The sequence below is a fragment of the Rhinopithecus bieti genome, unplaced genomic scaffold, assembly GCF_001698545.2.
Source record: "Rhinopithecus bieti isolate Rb0 unplaced genomic scaffold, ASM169854v2 scaffold_21726, whole genome shotgun sequence".
Classification (NCBI taxonomy): domain Eukaryota; kingdom Metazoa; phylum Chordata; class Mammalia; order Primates; family Cercopithecidae; genus Rhinopithecus; species Rhinopithecus bieti.
The window spans coordinates 1434675-1445263 of record NW_016811100.1 but is presented as its reverse complement, the minus strand read 5'-3'; the positions used below and the strand labels follow the sequence as shown (position 1 = coordinate 1445263).

The following is a 10589-nucleotide window of genomic DNA, read 5'->3' as shown; positions in this document are numbered from 1 at the left end:
TTATACTTTAAGTTCTAGGGTACATGTGCATAACGTGCAGGTTTGTTACATATGTATACTTGTGCCATGTTGGTGTGCTGCACCCATCAACTCGTCAGCACCCATCAACTCGTCCTTTACATCAGGTATAACTCCCAATGCAATCCCTCTCTCCTCCCCCTTCCCCCCTCCCTCCTCCCCATGATAGGCCCGGGTGTGTGATGTTCCCCTTCCAGAGTCCAAGTGATCTCATTGTTCAGTTCCCACCTGTGAGTGAGAACATGCGGTGTTTGGTTTTCTGTTCTTGTGATAATTTGCTGAGAATGATGGTTTCCAGCTTCATCCATGTCCCTACCAAGGATACAAACTCATCCTTTTTTATGGCTGTATAGTATTCCATGGTGTATATGTGCCACATTTTCTTAATCCAGTCTGTCACAGATGGACATTTGGGTTGATTCCAAGTCTTTGCTAACTTTGACAATTACGTGACCCAACTTGACCAAGGGAAGAAGTGTTTTAAACTCCCTGTGATCCAGTTTGCCTTGTCTAAAATACTGGATAATAGTTGTACCTACTGTATACGTTTTATGCAGATTAAATGATATAATGTTTGTAAAATGTTCAACTGTGCCAGAAACATACTAAACACCAATTAGATGCTATCTATTTTTACTAAAATGGTAATGCAGAAGGAAAAGGATGTGAGCAGAAAGATAAACAAATCCACAAAATGAGAAATACTGGGCTATCTGCGGTAGCCTCCCCCTTATCCCAGGTTTCACTTTCCAGTTTGTTACCCACATATGACTATAGTACAAATGTAGTCAATAGAAAATTCCAGAGATAATCCACTCACAAGACTTACATTGTGTGCTGTTCTGTGTAGCATGATGAACTCTCACTCTGTCCTGTCCCAATGCCACTGGATGTGAATCCTCCCTTTTTCCAGAGTCTCCCCGCTGTAGAAGCTCCCCATCCTTGGTCACTTAGTCACCAGCTGCGTTATCACATTGACTGTAGCAGTATCGCAGTGCTTGTGTTCAAGTAATCCTTACTTCACTTAATAATGGTTCCAAAGTGCAAGAGTAGTGATGCTGGCGATTCTGATACTCCCAAGGGAAGCTGTCACTTGCTTCCTTCAAGTAAAAAGGTGAAAATTCTCCACTTAATAAGGAAAGAAAATAAATCATAAGCTGAGGTTGCTAAGATCTATGATAAGAACAAATGTTCTACCCATGAAATTGTGAATAAGAATTTCAATTTGGTGCCTTCCACAGTTTCTTTATGAAGGGATGAAAATAATCTAAATTTAGATTTTGGTGACGGCTGCACAACTCTGTGCTATACTAAAACTGTTGAATTCTGTACTTTAGATGGGTGAATTTTGTGGTTTATGGATTTTGTATAAAGATGTTAATTAAAATAATATTATATAAATTGAATTACATATCATGTAACAATTCAGGAATAACTTTTTACTCCGAATAATTCTGTAGAACTTCATCCAAATTTTGCATGTATCAATATTTCATTTCTTTTTATTACTGAATAGTGTTCCATGCAAACCACTGATTATTTAAACATTCACAAGCTGAAGGACATCTAAGTCATTTCTATTTTTGGCTCTTACAAATAAAGCTGCTATAAGCTTTTGTTTCTCTGTGATTACAAAATTTAATTTCTCCAGGATAAATGCTAAGAAGTGTAATTGCTGAGTCATATGGTAGCTCCATGTTTGGTTACTTAAGAAACTGTCAAAATCACTATCAGAGGAGCTGTACTGTTTTTACATTGCCACAAACAGTATATGCATAATCTAGTTCCTCTGCCTTCTCACTAGGACTTGGTTTTGTCACCTACTTTTAACGATTCTGATAAGTATGTGATGTTATCTCATTGTGGTTTTGATTTATATTTTTTAACTCATTCATGAGATTGTACATCTTTTCATGTGTATCCACCATTTTTATATCCCGTTTTATAAAATATCTCCAACTTTTTACCCATTTTCTAATCAGATTATTTTGTTTCTATGGTTGAATTTTTAAGTTCCTTATATATTCTAGATATTAACTCCTTTTGCAAAATATCATTTGCAAATGTTTTCTCCCAGTCTGTAGCTTGTTTTTCATCCTGTTGAAGGGTATTTTGCAGAGCAAGAATTTTTAATTTTGACCAATTACACTTTACCAATTTATATTAATAGACCATGCTTTTGTGTTAAGTCTTAGAACTCTTTGCCTACCCCTAGATCTTGAAAATTTTCTCTGAAGAGTTTTCTGTAAAACTTTTATATTTTTAAACTAAAGATGTATGTGAACTATATATTTATTTATACATTGATATTCATAAGTTAATTTTTCTATGAGATATGAAATATAGCTCAAAGTTTATATTTCTGCCTATGGATGTCCAATTGCTCCAGCAATATTTGTTGAAAGGCTATCTTTTCTACACCTTTGTGTTTTTCCACCTTGTCAAAAATCAGTTGGGCATGTTTGTGTGTGTTTATTTCTGGGTCCTTACTTTGTTCCACTAATCTATGTGTCTTATCTGCCAATATCAAACAGTCATGGTTATTGTATACAATGTATTGTATATACATTGTATTTTATAGAGAAAGACAGCTATATAATTACTCTTCAAATTGAATGAAATGACTCTTCCTGCCATATTATTTATCATGATTTTTGTTATTCTAGAACCCATATATCTCCATATAAATTGTTGAATAATTGTCTATATCTAAAAAACATGCTGAGATTTGATAGCAATTGCACTAACTCTGTATGTCAATTTGAGGAGAATTGAGATCCTTACTAAGTTGAGTCTTTCAATCCACGAACATAGTATGTCTCATTTATTTAGGTCTTTCTTGATTTCCTTAATCAGTGTTTTGTAGAGCATAAAATCTTTTACATGAGTTATTCAATTTCACCTAAGCATTTGATTTTTAGAGCAAGCATAAATGAAATCAATATTTAATTTCAATGTCTATTTGTTTATTGGTAGTATTTAAAAACATAACTGATTTTTGTATATTTATCTTGTATCCTGTCACCTTGCTGAATTTACCTACTATTTCTAGGAGCTTTTATGTAGATGCACTGAGATTTTGCCTTATTGCACTGGCTAGAACTTCTAGCACTATGTTGAATGAGAATGATGAGAGTAACCATATGGTGTTAAACCTCAATTTTAGAAAAAAAGCATTGAGTTTCCACCACTATGTATTATGTTTCCCATAGATATTTTATAGATACCCTTTATAAGGATGAGGAAATTCCATTTATTTCTATTTTTCAAAGAGTTTGTAAAATCATGAATAGGTACTGAGTTTCATCAATTTTTTTTTGCATTGATTGTGATATAATCATGTAATATTTCTTCTTTAGCTTGTTAATATGGTATATTTTGTTAAATAATTTTAAAATATTTAACAAGCCTTACATCCCTGGAGTAATCCCACTTGGACATGTTGTAAAACTTTTTATATATAGTTGACCCTTGAATAACAGTCTCCCTTAATCCCTGGCAACCAATGATTTTTTCTCACTGCTAAATAGTTTTTCCTTTTCCAGACATTACATAGTTGGGGTCTACAGTACCTACTTTTTTCAATTTAGCTTATTTTACTTAGTAATACACTGTATAAGGTTCTCCATGTTTTTCATGGCTTGATGGCTTATAATGCTGAATAATATTTTATTGTATGAATTTGCTGCTGTTTATCCATTCACCTTCTAGAAAACATCTTGGTTGCTTCTAAGTTTGGGCAATTATAAATAAACATCCATGTGCAGGTTCTTGAGTGGACATAAGTTTTTATTTCATTTGGGTAAATACCAAGGAGTATGGCAGCTGGGTTATATGCTAGAAGTATGTTTAGTTGTTTAGTTTGATCACCCTTTTTGGGATTTTACTTTAATTTAACTGCAGTGTTTTAAGTGTATTTCTTTTACATAATTTTAGTAGTTGCACTAGGTATTACTTTATAAAAAACTAGTGTCAAATGTATATTGGTGTTATGAGTGAAGTATTAAAAACTTACCCCTCTTTAAATTATTTATCCTCCCCATTTAAAATTGTTTTAAATATTTCCTATACATATATTGAGAACCACATCAGAAAATATTAGAATTTGTCTTCAACCAACAAGCATAATTTAGAAGGGAAAGTACATTAAATTTTGCCGTTATTGTTGCCATTTCCTTTTCCTCCTTGATTTTATATTTCATTTGTTATTGTTTTTTTTCTGTTTAGAGAATTTTCTTTAACCATTCTTTTAGGGTAGGTCTCCTAATGACAAATTCTGTAATTTTTTCTTTATCTGAGAATGCATTGGTGTCCCCTTCATTCTTGAAGGATAGCTCCACTTAATGTTGGATTCTGGACTGAAAGTTCTTTCCTTTCAGCACTTGAAAACTATTGTGTCACAGCCTCCTGACCTTCATGGTTTCTGATAAGAAATCTTACGCCATTTCAGTTATTTTCCCCATGTTTTTTCTCTCTTGCTGATTTCAAACTTTTTTCTCTGTTTTTATTTTTCAGAAGCTAATGTGTTTGTGTGGATTCCTTGAGTTTATCTTATTTGATATGCGCTCAGCTTCTTGAATCTACAGTACTTTGCTTTTGTCAGATTTTGGAAGTTTTCAGCCATTGTTTCTTGAAGTATTTTATCCGCTCTACTTTTTGGCTCCTCTCCTTCCAGAACTTCAGTGATACATAAGTTATACCTTTTGTTTTAGTCTCATAGGTCTCTGAGGCTCTGTTCATTTTTTTTTTTCTGTTTAATTTCCTTATTGTTCAGATTATGTAACGTCTATTGTTCTACCCTCAATTTCATTGATTTTTTTTTCCTCTGTCCTCTCTATTCTGCTGTTTAGCCCATCCCTTTAGTTTTTACTTCTGTTATTGTAGATTTTCAGTTGAAGAATGTCTATGTGGGGCTGGGAATGGTGGCTCACACCTGCAATCCTAACATTTGGAAGGTCAAGGAGAAAGGGTTACTTGAGTCCAGGAGTTTGAGGTTAGTCTGAGCAACATAGGGAGATCTTGTCTCTACAAAAAAATTTTAAAATGAGCCAGTGTGGTGGTGCATGCCTGTGATCCCAGCTACTAGGAAGGCTGAGATAGGAGGATCACTTGAGCCTGGGAAATCAAAGCTGCAGTAAGCCATGGTCGCACCACTATACTCCAGCCTGGGTGACACAGCAAGACTCTGTCTCAAAAATAATAATATAAAATAAAATATGGCCAGGGACGGTGGCTCATGCCTGTAATCCCAGCACTTTGGGAGACCAAGGTGGGTGGATCGCCTGAGGTCAGGAGTTTGAGACCAGCCTGACCAACATGGTGAAACCCACTCTCTACTAAAAATACAAAATTAGCTGGAAGTGGTGGCACATGCCTGTAATCCCAGCTACTCAAGAGGCTGAGGCAGGAGATTTGCTTGAACTCAGGAGGCGGAGGTTGCAGTGAGCTGAGATCATGCCACTGCATTCCAGCCTGGGCAACAAGAGCAAAACTCCATCTCCAAAAAAATAAATAAATAAATAAATAAAATAAATAAATAAATAAAATAAGATAAAATAAAAATTTGGTTATTATCTCTTCTATTTTTTTCTGAGACTTTCTATATTAATTTCATTTTTTCAATGTGCTTGTAAATGCCCTCATTGATAAACATTTTATGATGGCTGCTTAAACTATCAGATAATCTAATATGTTCTGTCTTTCAATGTTGACATCTGTTGATTATCTTTTTTCATTCAAAGTTTGTTTCCCTGGTTCTTGATAATGATTAGTAAATTTTTCTTAAAACCTGAACATTTTGTAACTTTTTTTTTTTTTTTTTTTTTGCGACGGAGTCTTGCTCTGTCACCCAGGCTGGAGTGGCTGGAGTACAGTGGCCGGAGCTCAGCTCACTGCAAGCTCCGCCTCCCGGGTTTACGCCATTCTCCTGCCTCAGCCTCCCAAGTAGCTGTGACTACAGGTGCCCGCCACCTCGCCCGGCTAATTTTTTTTGTATTTTTAGTAGAGATGGAGTTTCACCGTGTTAGCCAGGATGGTCTTGATCTCCTGACCTTGTGATCCGCCCGTCTCGGTCTCCCAAAGTGCTGGGATTACAGGCTTAAGCCACTGCGCCCGGCCCATTTTGTACGTTTTTATTACATTTTAGATCTTATTTACACTTGCTGGTTTGGCTATCTTCCTCTGACACCGTGTCTTCCTCTGACAACAATCTGGGGTGAGAAGAGGAGGTACCATCTCATTACTGCCAATTGGGTAGAGAAGTCCAGGTTCCCTATAAACTGTCACTAACACCTGATGGGGGAATCTCTTTGTTATTGCTGAGTAGAAGTGGAAATTCTGGTGTCTTACTGAGACTTCACTTACACCTTCCTGGCTGGTATGGGCTGGAGTGCTTCCTCAGTGCTCCATACTTTGTCACCACTGACATCACGGGAGAGATGTGACTTCCTTACTGCTGGGAAGTTGTGAAAATATTTCCAGTAGGCCTCTTCTGAAACTACCTCATTGGGAAAGTGAAGGGGTACCTCATTATTGCCAGGTGGGGTAGAAGTCCCCCTGATCCTGTGGGAAAGGGGGAAGGGGCTCATTAATGCCAGACAGAGATGGCCTTATCTGACACCACCCTAACGGGACGGTTGGGACGCTTTGCTACAGCCTTGAAAAAGTAGAAATCTAGGCTCCCCACTCACGTTTGCTGACAAGGGTGGGGTGGGACCACAATTCTTTCCACGGTTTTTGGTTGAAGTAGTCACTATTTTCTAAACATTCTCTCTTGTTAGGCAGTCCCTCTAGTACTCCTTACATAAGAGAGAAAGAGTTTTTGTTAGGACATCCTTCATCTAAACATGTTGGTACTTCTGGAGTTTTGGCTTCTCCAGCATCTAGACGGGTATATATAAGACAAAAACTAAAACCTAGGGAACTCACCAATGTGTTGCTTTTACTCCAAAGTACCTACTTGGTCTGTTTTCTTCTCTCCAAGATTCATGGTATTTTTGCATTTATTTTATATTTAATGCCCAGGCTTTTAGCTGTACTTAGTAGAAAGAATTGGGAGAAGTATGTCTACTCCGTTTTCCTGGAAGCATAAGTTTGTCTCCTGTTGCATTCTTTTGATTTACATAACTGGAGCTTCAACTCTCATGTATTATTCACTATCAATGCATGGACTGCAGGTATATGTGGGATCCACCTGACTTATCAAAAACCAAGAAGCGAGAAGTCAGCGGTTGTTAAGATAAATAATGAACATAGTGGTTGAGGACTATTCCCTTCTGAGCAGAATCCACTATACAAGCTTTCTCCAATGTTGTCTTCCCTAATTCAGCAATATGGGGAGACATCAGCAATTCTGATAGCAAAGCAGCTAGTCATCTAAGGAATTTTTTCTTGTAGGTACATGGATGCCCTAAAGCATCTCATTCTTAAGTCTGGGGAAGAGTTCTCTTCCCCAATGCCAAGAACCTTGGCCTCTTGAAGAATGAGACTTCCTCTTCTTCTGAGTCATGTTACTATTTTTGGTGGGGGAGATGTCACCTCACAGCAACTGAAGGTAACTGATCCCAAAGCTGACACTTCTAGGAATGTAGAACCTGGGGCTACTTAGCACCTTTGTTCTCAGGAGTGGAAAAAGATCACCTTCTGCATTTGACTCTATCATGCTCAAATGCAACTTAGAGGCTTGGTTGCCAAGTCCTGAACTTTTCTCTTCAAGGAAACTCTGAAGTCTACATTGAGTTTTCCACTCAATACAGGCCTAGGTCTAGCATTAGAGAGATTTATGAGAACACAGCAGAAGGAAGGGCTTATAACATCCTTTCTGTCTGAAAAATATATGACCTGAACTTGCTAAAGCTTAAGGAAGTAAACTGGACTCATTAATGCTGGTACTCATATAAGGTATTGATATTCTCAAATTTTATGCCATTTAATTTTGAAAAAATCATATTTAAAAGATTTCAATATTTGTTCTCCATAAGAATTAGCCACTCACCTATTCAATCTCATTAACTTTCTATTCCTCGTAATTGAAATAAGTGAACTTAATAAGCTTTAATTCTTTCTCCTGACTCACTAGCTTGTTCCTTTCTCTCTGGAATTAATAAATAACAATCATCACCAAGATTCTTCTTATTCAAGGAAGTTAGAAAATATTATTCTTATTGCTTACCCTTTCAGTTATTAGTAGCTTCATTTTTTCCTAGGTTTTATTGGAATTTATGGTCACAGTAGCATTCAAACACTATACCCAAGAGGTTTAATTGAGATGATGATGGAATAATAAAGAATATCTGCAAAAATGTACATATGAATAGTTAACAAGTGAATGGAAATGACTAACACTGTGACACTATATATAAATTATTAAGCTATTCTCAACCTATTTTGCATATTATTTATTGTATAAACTTACAATCTCTTTTTCTAGTTTTCCTTTCTCTAAATATCTTTCCATGAGTATATCCCATATTCTTATTTATAATCTTTAAGAAGTAATTACATTAAAATGGAACTAATTATGGTAATTTCTGTACATCTTAAATGAAAAATATGTGCTTTAATGAAGAAATATAGAGGCGCTATCTATCTGTTTCCCCATCGCATTCATGGGAATAAAGATATCCATCGCATTCATGGGAAGCCCAAACAGAATAATTTTATCTGTAACTCCAAACTTAGGAACAGTAATAGAGAAGGAGTGGAGATAATCTTCCAAAATAAAAAGTCTATTCAAATAATTTGCAAATATTGCCAAAATATAAAGATGGTGTTGTACAGACCAGTCTATGTAGAAAACTCTCATTGGAGAAACACACTTTGTTTTATTCAGTCAGTAGAAAGTACAAGAAAAATATTAGATTGACAGAAAATAAAAATTATAGTTCACTTTTCAATTTTGGTTTGATGTAGAATCCAGGTGAATAAATATTCCGCATAATACTGCATATATTTAAAAGGTTAGGCTTCTGGTTTCAGTTGTAACACATAAAAAGCTTGGAAGTCATTAATCCCATCTTGCAACAAGAAAAAAAGGCTAAAGACACTGAAAAATCAATTAATTTCCCAAGGCCCTTCAGAAAATTGGCCTGTTGACCTAAAACAGAGAAGCTGAGGCAAAATTAGTATAAGTAGAGAGTTTATTTGGGCCAAACTTGAGAAATGCAACCAGTGAGAATAGATTCAAGTCCCCTGAATACACACTCCTATTAGCAGCAGTTACAAGCAGATTTTTAAAGGCAAAAAAATGGGGGACAGTGAGTAGGCTGATAGAAAGTTGTTTGTCAGGAATTCTCATTGGTTTATAGAAATAACACTTACTAGTGATTGACTATACAGTCTTAAGCTACAGGGTATAGGTTATAGTGTCCTGTGTGGCATTATTAGGTTAATTTATAGCTACTTGTAACAATAGCAAGCAGTTTGAAGAGAGGAATAGGTAATTCAAAGTGGAGAGTAGGATGGGATTGCTGTCTCATCTTATTGTCTGGGCCTGATAACTAATAGAACTTGCCTTCCTCAGATAAAAGCTCTTTTCTTTTCTCATTTCCCTGTTTTGATCTAAAATCTTTATTCTTGAAAGAACTGATGATGAAAAGTTGAGTGTCAAAATGTCTGTCATCGCTGGGAAGATTCACTGCTGAGTAGTGCTGTCAAAGTCATTGATCTATGGCTGCTGTCAGTTGTTGAATTATACCTAGTCATTAGAGTAGTATTAATTTAGCTTTTTCAGAAGTAAAACAATGAGAAATAACGATTAAAAATTAAATAGTAGAAACATAATGCACAATCAAAAGAGAATTTGTGTGCCAAAACAACATCAACAAAATCTATTTAATCAGGGCGTCAACTAAAACTGGGTTATTTTATAAAGAAAATTAAACTGGGTTCTTTTATAGAGATTTGTTGTTGCCAAGAAGTGATTCAGCATCTACTCCAAATTGTAGGCAAATAATAAAACTCAAAAATAACAAGGCTATAAGCTAATAATAGATGTACAATAATTTTCTTCTGAAACATACCTTTTTTCTTTTTCCAATTCTCCATTTTCATCAAAGATCATCTTAGCAGGACCAATTTATTTGCAAAACAAGTTTCATTCTTATTATATTTGGCCTGCTTATTTGCATAAAGTGCAACAAGAGTACAGAATGGCCATACAGGTTCTTTTAAAGTTGGCTTTGCTGGGACGTCTTTCATAAGAAATTTCAGATGAGACTTTTAAAACCCTTTAGGTTAACCAAGTAAAAGACTTTTCATCAGACTGTCTGCAATACTTGTGTGAATTGGGTGAATTCCTATCTTCTTGAGGTGCCAAAATAACTTTAGGATCCTGGGCCTGTCAGAAGGTAACATTCTTTACCTACTGCAAGGATAGAAATTTTGTAAAGGAACCATGTAAACAAGGTACAGGTTGTTTATTGGCTCTATAAAGTCAACCTGCATTCCCCAAAGCACTCTGGTCATATTTGAAAATATGCCATTCCAGTTAAAGCCTCAGTAAAATTACGAGTGTATCTAACTATGTTCTGTTACAAAAGAAAACAGGTTCTTATTAAACTTATGCAAACAAC

The 10589-nt window shown here is 35.6% G+C and overlaps 1 long non-coding RNA gene across 5 annotated transcripts in view; it reads right to left on the bottom strand.

Moving 5' to 3' along the window:
* The window catches only part of LOC108543147 (uncharacterized), a 36552-nt gene that overhangs the window by 4521 nt on the left and 21442 nt on the right, over positions 1 to 10589 (bottom strand). Inside the window, exons 4-7 of one of the 5 annotated variants that reach the window (XR_001889484.1) lie at positions 8189 to 8309; positions 6708 to 6815; positions 6382 to 6579; positions 848 to 1118 (exon numbers count right to left, since the gene is read on the bottom strand). This is a non-coding gene — a long non-coding RNA (uncharacterized LOC108543147). Of the gene's footprint in view, positions 1 to 847; positions 1147 to 6381; positions 6580 to 6707; positions 6816 to 8188; positions 8310 to 10589 lie in introns of all 5 variants that reach the window. The other 4 variants (XR_001889486.1, XR_001889485.1, XR_001889488.1 and 1 more) reach the window with 4 other exon arrangements.